The sequence below is a fragment of the Danio rerio genome, chromosome 25 (assembly GCF_052040795.2).
Source record: "Danio rerio strain M-AB ecotype USA chromosome 25, GRCz13ab, whole genome shotgun sequence".
NCBI lineage: Eukaryota > Metazoa > Chordata > Actinopteri > Cypriniformes > Danionidae > Danio > Danio rerio.
Window position 1 is genome coordinate 13,290,006 of NC_141045.1, and position 17,454 is coordinate 13,307,459.

The 17,454-nt window shown below is 29.9% G+C and overlaps 1 protein-coding gene across 13 annotated transcripts in view; it reads right to left on the reverse strand.

Annotated features, from left to right (window-relative positions):
• Positions 1-17,454, reverse strand: part of ntrk3a (neurotrophic tyrosine kinase, receptor, type 3a) — a 441,806-nt gene that overhangs the window by 365,868 nt on the left and 58,484 nt on the right. Inside the window, exons 3-4 of one of the 13 annotated variants that reach the window (XM_087311055.2) lie at positions 323-429; positions 49-136 (exon numbers count right to left, since the gene is read on the reverse strand). The exons of the other annotated variants lie outside the window; for them this stretch is intronic. The gene's annotated coding sequence lies outside the window, so the exon portion shown is untranslated. The remainder of the gene's footprint in view (positions 1-48; positions 137-322; positions 430-17,454) is intronic. 13 annotated transcript variants of the gene reach the window in all.

Here is a 17,454-nt window from a genome sequence, read left to right on the forward strand (position 1 = left end):
CTGCAATCCATGCTAACAATATAAAGACCTGAATAGAAAAGGAATTACGTGTAAAGCAGTCTCCTTATTCCCTCTCTCTTTTCGTTGGTGTCTTGGCTTGATGAAAGCTAGGCTAGACAGGAAAGTCTCTGATGTGCTGGAAAGAATACAAAGCAAGGTAATAAAACACTTGCATGAGGGGAAGAAAAAAAATCAATGAACCTTACGAAATCGCTACAAACACAAACTTCGATTTGGAGCCTGAGTCAAATTCAAAATTTCTTTTCCAATCTATTACTTGGTAGCATCTAAATAACCTTGTTTTTAGAAAGGAAACGCTTACGTTTTTTTTTATACGCTGCCCAAAGATGCTGTGAATCTGTTGTCTGACAGTCCCTGATGAACAACACGGGATTTAGATGAACTGCATATCCATTTTCAACATGGTTTCTTGAGTTTTCAGATGAAACGTGCAACAAAAGAACAGAAAAATACAAGATTATGTATCATTTGAAGGATTCTGTTCAACATGCTCTGCTGCGATTTTTCAGCAAGGGTCCATCAGATCTCGAACACTGCTGGTGTCAAATATTTATATATACTGAACAATTCAGTTTTCAGTCTCGATGAACAACCGACCGAACACCAAAATGACACAAATAACAATATTTTGCATTAAAAAATTATTAAATTAGCAAAAATTGGTGGTACAAAATCTATAACAAAATCTAAATATAATAGAGAAATTACATGAATATTACAATATGTGCATGTATTTATTTATTTATTTATTTGTATTTATTTTTTATCATAAGTTATAAAATCTAAATCAAAATAATAATAATAATAATAATAATAATAATAATTCCACAAATAAATATCCTGTTTTTATAGATTGTTTATTTAAATTATAAGCTATGAATTAAAAATAAATTAGTAATAATAATAATAATAATAATTCCACTGATAAATATCCTGTTTTTATAGATTGTTTATTTAAATTATAAGCTATAAATTAAAAACAAATTAATAATAATAATAATAATAATAATAATAATAATAATAATAATAATACTCCACTGACAAATATCTTGTTTTTAATAATGATTTATTTTAACCATAAGTTATAATTACAAATAAATAAAAATATGATATAATAATAATAATAATTCCACTAATAAATAGCTTGTTTTTATAAATTATTTATTAAAATCATAAGTTACAAATTCAAAAAAATAAGATGATAATAATAATATCATTATTAATAACAATAATAAAAATTATTATTATTATTATTATTATTATTAATAATATTATTATTATTGCTGTTGTTATTATTATCAATAATGATAATAATAATGATGATGAAGATAATAATAATAATAATAATAATAATAATAATAATAATAATAATAATAATAATTCCACTGATAATTATCTTGTTTTTATAAATTGTTTATTTAAATTAGTTATAAATTCAAAACAATAATAATAATAGAATTTCATAGATGCCATAAAAATAAACTTTCCATAAACATGTAAAAAAGTCATCAAAATGGTTAACATAAGATTCCAAATGAAAAAACAAAATAAAAATCTATCAAAAAGCAGTATATGCCATAATAAACATGGTAAAACACAATAAAACTAACTTTTTAATGGTTTTAGTTTAAAAAAAAATATATATATATATATATATATATATATATATATATATATATATATATATATATATATATATATATATATATATATATATATATTTAATGCTTTAAAACACTAAAAGGGTTAAAAGTATAACACATTATACAACTTTCACTTTATGCTCCAAGCCTCAAATAAGAAATCATAAGCTCAAACTTCTCTTCCACCTTCTATAAAATCTTATAAAAAGTCATCCTCCACCCAGACAGGCATTTAGAATGAGCATTAGCAGCACAAGGGCGTTAAATGTCAGACCGACCAGGCGTTGAAGGAAGCCCCTGTTCCCTCTGTGATTTGATGCTCCTGTTTTCCGCGTTTGCTGGATGTTTCTACCAGCTCCGTGGGCCGGTGTACGGAGGATGAAGGGAGTTTGACGGGGGCGGAAAGCTATTTATGAATGCGCAGGACATGCATCGCCTGTGCTCTCATTAAAACTCCTCTCACGGTGGAGGAGGAAAACGGCCCACACCCCTTCAGCGAGGCTTTCCTCCACTGCAGTCTAGGCCACAATTCACAAACCAAACACAACCGGGAGCTCCGAGCCAGAGATCAAGCCGCTTCCTGACTCTTATTGTGCGTACAAGCCAATAGAAATCACACTTTTAAAGCTACTGAGATGAACTCCAAAACAGTGCTGAACAACAAATCGGCATACAATCACATTGTGAGGAAAGTACTGTGTTGTGATCAGTAGTAAATCTCCAGAAGGCTAGAAGGCGCTCTTCTGAGTGACATAGAACATGCCCTAAGGAACATCAGGAAACACCAGTCTATGGGGATTTGCTATAGTGTATTATAAACAGAAGATTAAACTGCTTTGATTTGACTAAACTGGATTAATTAACGCATAACAATGATGACATATGATTTATTTACACTCTTCTTATGATAGTTTTTCTGATAATAAAGCATGTAATGACGCGACGCCTTTGCCACTGCTCATTTGAGTGCTTTATTCTGGGTATGAAGACACATAGTTTCACTGAAGGGCGTATTTAAAACACTCGACTGAAGCTTTGAAGTAAGTTTTGTGTAAAAACAGCATTATATATGGTAGTTACGATTGTTTTCAGGTTTAACATTAGCAACATTTACTACAAAAGGTAAATAGTTCACAGAAAAGCAACGCACAGAGTTGACAAATGATTTGCGATTTGACTATGGAATGATGATATCGGATGCGATATTTTGCGAAGAACTATGGCTTTGTGTGGTAACCGCTGAACATACAGGTTTAAATACACACACATGCTGGAGATTCACAGCTGTTTGCAGAGACGGTTTTATAGATGAAAGTGAATGACAATCGCATGCGAGTCAGTTCAGCTCTACTCCAAAACCATGGCCAATCGTGCGATAGGAAATTTGTTTAATTATTGTCAAGAACAAGTAGTCATAAAAAACAGATTAAACCAGTTTTTATCTCAGTTAGCCCTACAAAATGGCAATCAATTTATTTATTACTTGACTGATTGAATTGCGACTCTCAGAATTGCAACTATTTCTCAGAATTCTAACTTTTTTTCTCAAAATTTTGAATTTATTTCTTACATTTCTGACATTATTTCTCAGAATTGAGCCTTCATTCCTCAGAATTTTGACTTTCACAAAGTTAAGACTTTATTCCTATTAATTTTGACTTTGTTTTTGAAGATTTGGAAATTATATCTCAAAATTTAAACTTATTTCATAGATATGAGACTCAGAATTTTCACTTCATTTCTCAGAATTGAGCTTATTTCTCAGAATCGAGACTATTCCTCATAATTCTGACTTTATTTCTCACAATGTTGACTATTTCTCAGAACTACTTTATTGAACTGAAAATATATTTCTCAAAAGTGAGACTTTTCCTGAGAATTGTGACTTTCACAAAATTAAGACTTTATTTCTCAGAATTCAGACTTTATTTCTCAGAATTGAGACTTTATTTCTCAGAATGTTGACTATTTCTCACAATTTTGACTATTTCTCAGAATTCAGACTTTATTTCTCAAAGTTGAGACTTTATTTCTCAGAATTCAGACTTTATTTCTCAAAGTTGAAAATGTATTTCTTAGAACTATGACTTTATTTCTCAGAATTGAGACTTTATTTCTCAGAATTGTGACTATTCAGAATGCTGACTTTTTCACTAAATTAGGACTTTATTCTCAGAGACTACTTTATCGAACTGAAAATATATTTCTCAAAAGTGAGACTTTTCCTAAGAATTGTGACTTTCACAAAATTAAGACTTTATTTCTCAGAATTCAGACTTTATTTCTCAGAATTGAGACTTTATTTCTCAGAATTCAGACTTTATTTCTCAGAATTCAGACTTTATTTCTCAGAATGTTGACTATTTCTCACGATTTTGACTATTTCTCAGAATTCAGACTTTATTTCTCAAAGTTGAGACTTTATTTCTCAGAATTGTGACTATTCCTCAGAACGCTGACTTTTTCACTAAATTAGGACTTTATTCTCAGAGACTACTTTATCGAACTGAAAATATATTTCTCAAAAGTGAGACTTTTCCTGAGATTTTTGACTTTTTCACAAAATTGAGATTTTATTTATCAGAATTGGGACTTTATTTCTCCGAATTGAGAGTTTATTCCTCATAATTTAAATCTCACAGTTCTGAAAAAAAGTTAGAATGGCTAATTTGCATCACGCAATACTGAGATTAAAAAGTCACAATACATATACAGTAGGGTTGGGCATCTAAGCTATAATGCCGATCCGATACGCATCTCGATACAAAGAATACGATCCGATATATTAGCGATACATTTGTGACATATTGCGATGCAACACGATACGATTCACACCCATATCACGATACGATGCGATATTTCAGCACTAATTAGATCAAGTTTATGAGATGATGTGAAAGAGGATGCTGTGCCATTGAATGAGTTTGATTATTTATAAACCAAGCAAAACAAAGACTTTTTTTACAAACTGGCTCTTCTCTCAGAGCCAGAATGTCAGTTTACAGTAGAGGGCCATTTTAGAACCTATAGCACATATTATTTAAGTATTTTCAAGATAAACAGAATGTATAAGTGCAATATATATTAAAAAAATATGTATATATTTGCACTCTTTCAACATAAATAAATTTAGCATTGCACAACAAGAATTGTGATTTAACTTTTCAACTATGAAAACAAGTTTTACAAAGATAGTTTGCCACTGATTATTCAAAACTTAAGGTTGTGAACTAGCAGTGTTATGCTGCTTTGAAACATCACTGTCACTGTAAACAACAGGCTAATAAAAATATAACAAACCAGCAATCTTCTTGCTGTGAGGTGGTCAAACTACCCACTGTGCCACCGTGACACCCATTATTTTTATCATTATTATAATTAATATTATTATTATTATAATTAAATAAAAATTAACAGGAGGAGGTGTTTAAAACCTTCGTTCTCCGTGACACTAGGCTGAATATCTTTGCAGATGAACAATGCAATAGCATTCGTTATTGGCGTAGAGCGAGCAGAACTGTTGCGCACGGAAAAAAAACTTGCAATTCTCACCACTTTTGGAGCTGGTTGAAGCAGTGCGAAAGCCGGGGATGCAGAAACACTGGAAGATGCTTTCACAACAACACCGTGGCGCTGCTTCAAGTGAGATATCAGATTAGTCGTACTGCCCGCGTATTTTACAGATGCGCGGCACATTTTGCAAATTGCATCTGTCCTGTCATGTCGTCCATCCTTAAATCCATAATGTTGCTTGCCATACTTTAGATTTAAAACTCAGTGGGGAATAAAATGTTTGTTTTGCTTCTCGCGCTTTCTGAGGGCGCACCACTAGCTTCATCCGCACACCTGATACACTGAGTTGTAGTGTGTGCACATCCGCAAATCCGTTGCTAAGGCTTACTTTATGTAGGTCGATTAAATTATGCGCCAAAAACAGGTTGACAACACTTGTTAATAAATAAAAAATACATTCTATATTAAAAATATAAGCTGTATCTCGGAAAAATCGATGCATCTCGCAAAAACCGATGCATCTCGATTTGCTTCCAAAATTTCATTCATCCTCTGCTGCTCAACCGATGCACTCGCATCGTGCACGCGCATGACCGCGTATCGATACATATCGGTTAATCTTCCCATCCCTACACAATATACTGGTGGCCACATATGACAACTTTTCCAAAGCTCTGGCCAATCTTGTGAATAATTGCAGATGGAAAAGACAGATTTGCTATTAAAAGCCAGGTGTGGAAATATTTCTCTACTTTCCAGTTTTAGAAAATTACACAAAAAAAAATAAAAAATAAAATTTTCGGCGGCAGCTGTGCAATTAGGACTGTAGATCTCGGATGTTGGCTGTTCTCCACAGCTCGCCACAAACTGATTCTCATAAATGAGATGGCCAGGTCAGAGCACCTGTTAGGCAGATTGAAAACTTTTCATTATCAAAGAAAACAGCTTGGCTGCATCTTTTTAACAGCAGGACACCAGCGCAGGCCTCCAACACATATGTGGCCAGAAAAACAACCGTTTGAATCATACAGAGATGATGATAAAGACAAATTTACAGTGTAATGCAGGCTTAATTCTTCAATAAACACTTTGAGCAAACACTGCTAAATAATTTAATTACAGCATACAAATAAAAATGTGCTGCAAAGTCATGTTTTTTCATATGTAGATCACCAATAGAGAGAGGAAAATGGTGGTGGTGTTGTGTATAATTTGTGTGTATAATTACATATAGTGCATTAATTGCATTTCCCAAACATATTTGGTTCCCAAAATATAGTTCCCAATATGCAAACTTTCTCTTTAGGCAACATTTTATTGCAAACTTATTTATAAAATATAAAAAAAAACTTTGAAACTCGTTTTCAAAAAACTTCAAAACCTCTTTTCAATAACTTCGAAACCTGTTTTAAAAACGTTAATACCCGTTTTCAAAAACTTCAAAACCTGTTTCCGAAAACTTTAAAAGTCATTTCAAAATCTCCTTTTAAAAACTTTGAAACCCGTTTTTAAAACCTTAAAAACCTGTTTTTGAAATCTTCGTAACCTGTTTTCGAAATCTTCAAAACTCGCATTCAAAAACTTCAAAATACGCTTTCAAAAACTGTTTTCAAAAACTTCAAAACCTATTTTGAAAACTTCAGAACCTCTTTTCAAAAACTTCAAAACCTGTTTTCAAAAACTTTAAACCTCTTTTTTAAAAATGTTAACACCCAATTTCAAAATTAAGCATTTTCAGTCCTAAAAATGCTGTTATTATGTAAACGAGAAGGCGAAATGCATAAAAGTATATTTGTGGCAAAAAACGCAGTTGTGTAAACATGAAAACTCCTACTTCAATACATACTTGGTGGAGAAGGCAGTCCATTTATCCTGATGTTCTGCGACTTGTATCCTGAAACAAGTTTTCAAGACCCCATCAGAATGACCTTACAGAGCCAATTCCAGTTGGGAAGTAACATTTCATTACCCAGAGAAATGGCCAAGATTGGAGACAAAATCCCACTTAGCCTTTTATCACGAAAAAAAAGCTCCTGCAGAATCCTAAACAGCTTCCCAAAAAAACACTTTCAGGGAACAAAACGTGACTAAACCCAACCTGCATCGAGGTGCCCTCTAAAGATCCCATTCGTGACGCCAACTTTTGTTTTCTCATTGCTGTGTTTTCTGTGAAAGACGATGAGTATCAGAAAGAGCTTGGACCCTCTGGCGATGTGGAAGCCCTCAACCTCCAGAAAGGCTTGTTTTAGCTTTAAAATGTCAGTCAAAGTCAAAAAGTGTAGAGTCTGCCTGTTCGGGCTTACCTGCTATTGACACTACAGGTGTAAAGCTTAGTAGGGAGATTTGGAATGTTGCAGAAGAAGAAAAGGTGAAAGGAATGAAGATCTTCAGATGTGTCACATGGGGGGAAATAATTTATATAATGTTGCGTTCAAAAGCTTGGGGGCAGTAATATCTTTTATGTTCTTAAAAGAAGTCTCTGATGCTCATCAAGGCTGAATTTATTTTCTTCAATATAGTAAAATATATACATTATATTGTTCCCATGATCCTTCAGAAATCATTCTGATTTGCTGCTCAAGAAATAGTTTATTTTCCATAATCAATTATGAATATAGTTGTGCCGCTTTATATTGTTGTGGAAACCTTTACACACTTTCTCTCATTTTTTGATATACTTTAATCTTCAAAAGAATAAAAAATTCATGAATTAATTAATTGTTAAAAATGGGGCAGGTTGATTTTTGCCATAATATATTTAGGAGCTTACATTTTTAAATACTTAAGCTTAATGTAATTATAATCTTTTTTTGCTTTTTTAAATTCATTTTATTGCATTTTTTTTCAACATTATTGTATTTTTATATACAGTTATATACAGAATTATTAGCCCCCTCTTTATTTTTCCCCCAATTCCTGTTTAAGGGGGAGCAGATTTTTTTTATCACATTTCTAATCATAATATTTTTTATAACTCATTTCTTATAACTGATTTATTTTATTTTTGCCATGATGACAGTAATGACTAGATATTTTTCAAGACACTTCTGTACAGCTTAAAGTGTTTTTTTTTTTTAATCCTTAACTAGGTTAATTAGGTTAACTGGGCAGGTTAGGGTAATTAGGCAAATTATTGTATAACGATGGTTTATTGTATAGATTATAGAGGAAAAAAATATTGCTTAAGAGGGCTAATGATTTTGTCCTTACAATACTTTTTTAAAAAATTTAAAAAACACTTTTATTCTAGGCAAAATAAAACAGAAGAAAAAATATTATCAGAAACTGTGAAAATTTTCTTGCTCTGTTAAACATTAGTTGGGAAACATTTAAAAAATAAAAAAAAATTAAAGGAGGGGGGGTAATAATTCTGACTTTAACTGTGTGTATTAATTATATTTTTTATTATTATTTTTAATTAATATGTTAGCAATTATTTTTATCATCATCATCATCATCATCATCATCATCATCATCATTTTACCACACTTAATGTTTTTGTGTTAAATTAAATACATTTCATTTTATTTTTATTTCAAATAAGTTTTTAAAAATGCATATTAACTGCATTTGTGCTGTCAAAATTAAATTGAAATTAAAAAAAAGTTTTTTTGTGCATGTTTGTTTTTATCAATTCGTTTAAGGGTTTTAAAAATAATTTAAATAATTAGAATTAATTCTATTACATTTAATATTTTATGTTTTCATATAAATTTCATTTTCTATATTTTTTAGTACAGTAATTTAAAATATGCATTAATTATATTTGTACTAATATTGTTGCTAATACTGGTTAAAAAATAATAAATAAATAAATAAATAAATAAATAAATAAATAAATAAATAAATAAATAAATAAATAAATAAATAATAATAATAATAATAATAATAATAATAATAACAATAATAATAATAATAATAGTAATAATATTTTGTACTAGCATTGTTTTTGTTATTGTTAGTTCTTCTTTTTCCTCTTCTTATTGTTGTTGTTGTTGTTGGTGGTGGTGGTGGTGGTGTTTTTTTCTTTAGTTATTAACTTTATTATTTTTTGTTTTTGTTAGTTATAATAATAATAATAATAATAATAATAATAATAATAATAATAATAATGTAATGATAATATGTTGTTGTATTAATGTTGATGTTGTTATTGTTAGTTTTTTCTTATTATTATTATTATTGTATTATTATTATTATTATTATTTTGTACTAATATTGTTGTTATTGTAAGTTATTTTTATTCTTAATTTTATTTTGTTATCATTATAAGCAGTAGTAGTTGTTTTATTTTATTGTTTATGTGTTTTTAAATATTTTTTTTCTGATAAATATTTTAAAAGGTTATTTAATTTGATTTTTGCTGTTATTATTATTATTATAATTATTAATATGATTATTTTTATAAAAAATACATTATAATTCATAAAATAAAGTAAGTCAAAGCTTTAAGTCCTGTATGCTGCATATCCAGCGTTAGCGTTTACTGAACTGAAAACAGACTGCAAACATTTGCACACGTTACTATCATGTCCAAACCCTCGGATGTTCCCTAACCACTCCAAATAAACCAAGGAGAAAAATGCATCAAATATACCCAAGAAAGCAAAAGAGAGCAGCATGCATGAAAACGATGGTAGAAGCCACCGCTGCTGCCGACCTGTGGACGCGTCTCATCATCTGCTCTCTGCCAAAAAATGAACCACAGTCTATCAGACGCTTCATTAGCCATGCAATGAATAAAAGATCAGCCGCAAGAAGGAGTAGAAAAAGAAGAAGGAGGGACAGAAAAAAAAAACGAGAGCAAGAGAAAATGAAACGGAGGAAATCTAAAACGGCGGCGGATGAAATTACCTCCAACATCTCCATGATTGAGAGCCAAAACTCCATCTATAGTGCAGATTATTGTAGATTGAAACGTCACTGTCACCGTTATTCCATTACTTTTGGCCCAATCGATGCGTTTTTATTGAATTAGAGAAAAATCGCTGGGATGTGCTTGTGTTTCATTAACTTTCGTCATCGACTGGGGCTCAAAATTGCCTCGGTGCCTCAGAAAAGCAGATGCGAAAAATGTCCATTTACAGTTTTCCTTGCCATAAAGAGATGATGGGATATTATATGTCTTCTGAAGGGGCAATGAGGGGAAGGGGTTTTATCATGTGCTGAAAGGAGAGCGAGATCAATATATATATATTTTAAACATGGTCTACGGACACTATGTGAGATCTTTGTCTTTATGAAGGAATTATGACTGTTAATAGTTGTATTGTGGGAAAACAAGCATCTATGCAAAACTAGAGTAACTCAATGAAGATTATTTTATCATGAACTTCATTAAAATAAAATATAACATAACGTACTATAAAGTTAAATACAACTAAGTTAAAATATATATGATTCAAAGGAAATAAAACTCAATAAAAACAAACAACAAACTCTAAGTTCAGTTAAATTCAATTAAATTATAAATACAACAAATTTAAAATAAAATACAAAACTAAATTTAATTCAATAAGACATACATTTTTATAATTAAAATAAAATGTAATAATAACACAAAGAACTGGATGGCAGAATGACACCATTTGGCAACTAAAATAAAATAATACAAATATTGGAATATAGGGTGACACGATGGCTTAGTGGTTAGCACTATAGTCTCACAGCAAGAAGGTCGCTGGTTCGAGTCCGGGCTGGGTCAGTTGGCATTTCTGTGTGGAGTTTGCATGTTCTCCCCGTGTTCATGTGTTTTTCTGCAGGTTCTCCGATTTCCCCAACAGTCCAAAGACATGCACTATAGATGAATTCATTCATTCATTATCTTTTCGGCTCAGTCACTTTATTAATCTGGGGTCGCTACAGCAAAATGAACCACCAACTTATTCAGCATTTGTTTTTTACGCAGCGGATGTCCTTCCAGCTGCAAATCATCACTGGGAAACATCCATAAACACCCATTCACACACATAAAATATTACTTCATTAAGAATGTTTATGTTAGTGTTATTATGGGCAGTATGCACACCAGGGCTGTCAAAAACATGCTGCAAAAGAAAAGTAAAAAAAAGAAACATATTTTCAAGCTTTGTGGCATATGCAAAAACCAAACAAAAATAAATAAAAGAAATAAAAACAGCAAAAAATACAAAACAGCAAAGAAACAAACAAAAAAAAACAGAAAAAATAAACAAAACTAAACAAAAAAAGTAGAGAACAGAACAAAAACTAAACAAAAATAAGAAAAATAGAAAATAATAAATAAAATAAAACTACAAGAAAAAAACAAAAGAACAAAAAATAAACAAAACAAAAAATTAACAGAACAAACAAAACAAAAAATAAAACAAAATAGCAAAAGAAAAAAAATTAAAGCAACAATACAAAGCAAAAACACTAAACTAAAAACAAGAGCAAAAAAACAAGAAAAACACCAAAAAACTAACAAAACAAAACACACTAAAATAAAAACAAAACAACAAAAACACGAGAAAAAAAGCAAAAAACAACACAAAACTAAAAAGCTAAACTTAACTAAAAACTAAAAAGGACAGAACAGAACAAAAAAGTAAAAAACAGCAAAAAATAAATAAATAAATAAAACAAAATTAAAACAGAATAACAAATTAAAAAAAACAAAAGAAAAATCAAGAGCAAAAAAACAACAACACAACAGAACAAAAAAATAAAAACAGCAAAAGCACTAAACTAAAAAAACACACAAAAACAAGAACAAAAAAACACAAAACAAGAAAATCACCAAAAAACAAACAAAAGAAAAACAAAACACACTAAATTAAAAACAAAGGAGCAAAAAAAAAACTGAAAATGAAAGTAAAGAACAGAACAAAAATAACAAAAAAAATTAATAACAAAATTAAAACAGATTAGCAAATTAAACAAAAGGAAAAAAACTGAACAGAACAAAACAAATAATGAAACTAAACAGCACAAAAAAAATTCATTAAAAATGAAAACAGCAAAACAAAACCACTAAACTAAAAACAAGAGCAAAAAACACACAAAACAAGACAAAACACCAAAAAAAAAAAAACACTAAACCAAAAACAAAAGAGCAACACACAAAACAAAAAAAACAGCAACAACAAAAAACAAAAACAACACCCTATACCTCAATTATCTCCAAACATCCACACGATGACCTTAAGATTGTCATTGTCATAAGTGAGTGTGTTCAGCTAAATGCAGTGAGTGATTCCCCATCAAACACATAGACAGAAGTGTTCACAGTGTGTGTCTGACAGAGCGCTGTGCATCTTATTTGTAGAAGCAGCAGGAGAGTTTCTGCATCAAACTGTTTCAACAACAGCGGCCATCATTTCATCTCAACTCAACTTCAGCACGTAAAGCCAGCAGAGTGAGCTGAGAAACTTAGGCCCAATCCCAATCCTATTTCCCTATTTAGGCCCAATCCCAATCCCTTTCCCCTTGAAACAGAGTGTAAAGGGAAAGGGCTTTAAAATTTACCCCTAAGAAATAGGACAGCCCTTATGTCCTCGCGGGCTCTTACTTCATATGAGATTGACGATGGCGACTGCTGTACTTATTCCAGTTGCATTATTGTTTGGTATTTATCTTCAGGAAATCCGCGAAGACAAAAGTATCATGTTGCCACATTGACAACGATATAATGTGGCAATAAGCTTGTAACTGTACTGAATATTTACACCGTAGCCATGTGTTTGGTTGTGGATGGGGGGGCAGGTGTTGCAGACTAAAGTAAATTATGTAGGAGGAGGGGTTTTGCAGACCAAAGTGAAGAGGGGTGGGCAAGGGGTGGCGATGTCGTGGACGAAAGTGAAGAGCGCAGATGGTAAGTGGTGTGTGATAGGTGTCGCAGACGAAAGTGAAGAGCATGGGGGGAGGGGTTTTGCAGACAAAAGTAAAGAGGTGCACTGTTGCCAACTATTTTCAATGAAAAGTCGCTAAATGTCGTTAATTACGTCATACGTCAATTTGCATATTATTGATGTCATCACATTCTACCGTTTCTGTTTCTTTAACAGCCTATGGTTAATAAAGGGGTATATTTGCACTACACTTTATGTTTGCATGTCAATTTAGCTAAATTTATTGCCGCACATCAGTATGGATGTGTAGTGAATTTGCAATAATCTCTCAGCCGTAATAAACTCAAGTTCAGAAAACGCCACTAAAATCTTTGTGTTTGTGAACAAGAAAGGTCCAATTATATTGTTAAAACAAAGGAGGAGTGAATAAAACTATTTTATTTTGGTCGGTTAAAATGTGTTTCTTCTTATCATTATTATTATTATTTTTATTACTATTATTTAATTAAATAAATATTATGTCCAATTATTTATTTTACACTGCTACTAATAAACAATGCACAATTAAATTGTATTAATAATTAATAAATGTATTAATTGTCAGCGATACTGCTGCTGCTGCTACTAAGTTATATAACAATTAAAATGACCTTTTAATTTATTTTATTTAATATACGTTTAAATATAATTATAAATGTGAACTATTATTATTATTATTATTATTATTATTATTATTATTATTATTATTATTCATTCATTAATTTTCTTGTCGGCTTAGTCCCTTTATTAATCCGGGGTCGCCACAGCGGAATGAACCGCCAACTTATCCAGAAAGTTTTTATGCAGTGGATGCCCTTCCAGCCGCAACCCATCTCTGGGAAACATCCACACACACATTCACACACACGCACTATGGACAATTTAGCCTACCTAATTCACCTGTACTGCATGTCTTTCGACTTTGGGGGAAACCGGAGCACCCGAAGGAAACCCACGTGAAGGCAGGGAGAACATGCAAACTCCACACAGAAACGCCAACTGAGTCGAGGTTCGAACCAGCGACCTTCTTGCTGTGAGGTGACAGCACTACCTACTGCGCCACTGCCTCACCTATTATTACTATTATTATTATTATTATTATTATTATTATTATTTCTGTGGGGAAAAATATTATTATTTACAGCAGTCCAGCACTATCATCACGTGTCTTACACAGCAGATTTCCATCTCTGAACTCAATCAACCCCATATCAGAAAAAAAAAAAATCTGCCTATTTTAAAGTTACAGAAAGAATCTCAAATCAATATCAAACGTTGCCCTAATTTAACATTATTTATGACTGAACGCAGGCACTCAATATGACATTAAATGGAAAAATGCAAACAAACACATTAACGTGACCTCAAATGAGTCACATGTTCATGTCTGCGTCCGCAACATCATGTTTTTCTGGGATATGCTGTTATTTATTGATCTTTCTGTCATTATGGTTATCATAAAGGACACATTATGAGCAACAGGGGTCATGGAGATGGACGCTGGTCATTACTGTACTAGGGTCTGTTCACGCTGAAATCAATGTTTTGCACATTAGTGAGAGCTTTTGCATTCTTCAGGCTGTTTTAGTGGGTTATTAAAAGGCTCCGGTGTCTGAAATATTATTGATAATGTACATGACATGTGCATTCATGCGTGTGCTTGCGTCACTAATATCATAACATAATGACAAACATAAAAGCTTGTTGAGTTCTCAAGGTCAAAGAAAAGGCCATCCAAAGGGCTTTATGATAATAATAATAATAATGATGATGATGATGATGATGATGTTGATGAGGATGATGATGATGATTATAATTATTATTATTATTTACTAATTACTATGTGTACTGCTTATTATTATTATTATTATTATTATTATAATTATTATTAGTAGTAGTAGTAGTAGCAGTAAAAATAAATGTATTACTACTATTATTTAAACCCTAATTATTTAAACACTAATTATAATTGTATAATATTATTAATTTAATTATTAATTATATCATGATAATGTTGTTTGAATAAATTGCAAAAAATATGAATAAATAAAAACTGAATTATTATATTGATTAATACAAAAATTAATTAACAAATAAATAATTTATGCATGTATTATTATTATTATTATTATTATTATTATTATTATTAATATGATTAACAATATATTATGATTATTATTATGGTTGTTATGTAGCAATTATGTACTGAGCAGTATAGTAAAATTACCTTTGTAATTACCTAATTACTATTTGTATTGTACGAATATAATACTAATTTTATCAATAATTATAGTATACTAGTGTTACTTAAATGAATGTTCAAATTAATATGTTGTATAAAATTGTATATAAATGACTAAATAAATTGACAAATTAATTAATGAACAAACAAACTATCAAATAACTTACACATGTATAATAATAATAATAATAATAATAATAATAATAATAATAATAATAATAATAATAATAAACAAACAATTTTTGCAATAATATTAATATTATTTTATACAGCTGTTATTAATAAACAACATTGTTATTATTATTATTATTATTATTATTATTATTATTATTACCACTACTACTACTATTATTATTATTATTATTATTATTATTATTATTATTATTATTATTATTATTATTATTACTATTATTATACAAATACTATTATTATACAAATAATACATTAGCCAAAGCCAGAGCTGACTTCGTAGGTTATTAACATGCTGCTGTGTCTGAAATATTATTGATAATGTGCATGACATGTTCATTCATGCATAAGCTTATGTCACTAATATTGTACATTAATGGATAAAACAAAAAGCTTTTTGAGCTCTCAAGGTCAAAGAAGAGGTCATAAGAACTTATAAAACAAGCAGACACTACACTGCTGGCTATTTTATATGTCAACAACAATAACAACAACAACAACAACAACATAATATTAATAGTCATAATAATAATAATAATAATAATAATAATAATAATAATAATAATAATAATAATAATAATAATATAGTTAATATAAACTACTAATTAACTATTCATTTCAAGTACTGCTATTAATATTACTACTACTACTACTACTACTATTAAACAAATATCTTTATTGCTACAAACATTTTTAACTCTTTAATGCAACTAACATCAATTTTTTATTATACTGCTGCTACTAATAAATAAATATATTACAAATACTATATTATTATTATTTTTTTTTATTATTAATACTACTATTATAAAGTATTATTATTACTATCATTATTATACAAATACCTTTATTAAACTTACTTTTCAGAATACTAATAATATAATTATTTTACACTGCTGTTACAAAAAAAGAACGTTTATTATTATTCTTTTTTAATTCTTCTTCTTATTATTATTATTATTATTATTTATTAACATTTTTATTGTTATTAGATAATTGTATTGCTAGAACTTAATAATCATGATAAAAAAACATGTTTGTTTTATTATCATCAAAGAAAAGTTCACAAAGGGTTTATAAATGTAGTGGATTTTACACCACTGGAGTTTTCTAGGTTAAAAAAAACATCAACAAGACTATTTCTAAAAACACAGGTGTTGTTGTTTTTTTTTTTCTTCTTCTTTTGATCCCACACCTGAGGCTCCCCCAAAACTGACAGATTGCACCTGTGCTTCTGTAAACAAATAGGAACTAAATAAAACAAGGACTTTTCTTAAACTTCAGACTAGCAAACGAGCTCCTTTTTTCGTCATTAAAAAGGCCTTTAAGCTAACCGCCCGTTTTTTCAAACAGAAGCTGTTTTGTTTTTAATGCATGAGGTTGGTTTGATTTTCCTGCAAAGAAGACGGAGCTAACAATTACCGAAACTAAAGTGAAGGAAGAAATGAGGCAGATGTTATTGGATTTTACCTGCTTCTTTAAAGTAGTTTGGTCTCTAGTTGTTAAACGCTACAAAATGAGCTTCAGGTAATTAGGATGGGAGAAATTAGAGAGCTGATTTCTAAATCATTTGATGGTTGTCCTTCACCCTCTCACTCTCATCTGTTTATTATTTTTTTAATATATCTATAAATATTTTAATTTAGAATGTAAAATATTTATGCTTGAGACAGCCCTATATTTAAAGTGCCAGAATGTGCTGCAGTTACGCGAATGAAATGCTTTGAAAATGGATAACTTAAACTTTTATGAATAAATACACAAAATAATATTGAAATGGAATGTTTATTAAAAATAAATTAAATATTTTGTTTTTAAAACTGAAAAATGTATTAAATAAATAAATTAAATTAATTTATAAAAATTATTTGTTTAAATTGAATTCATATCAATATCAACAAAATAAATAAATAATAAAAAAGTTATTTAAATTGAAGATAACCCACCAGTTATTAATTATTTTTATGATACACAGACAGACAGATAGACAGACACT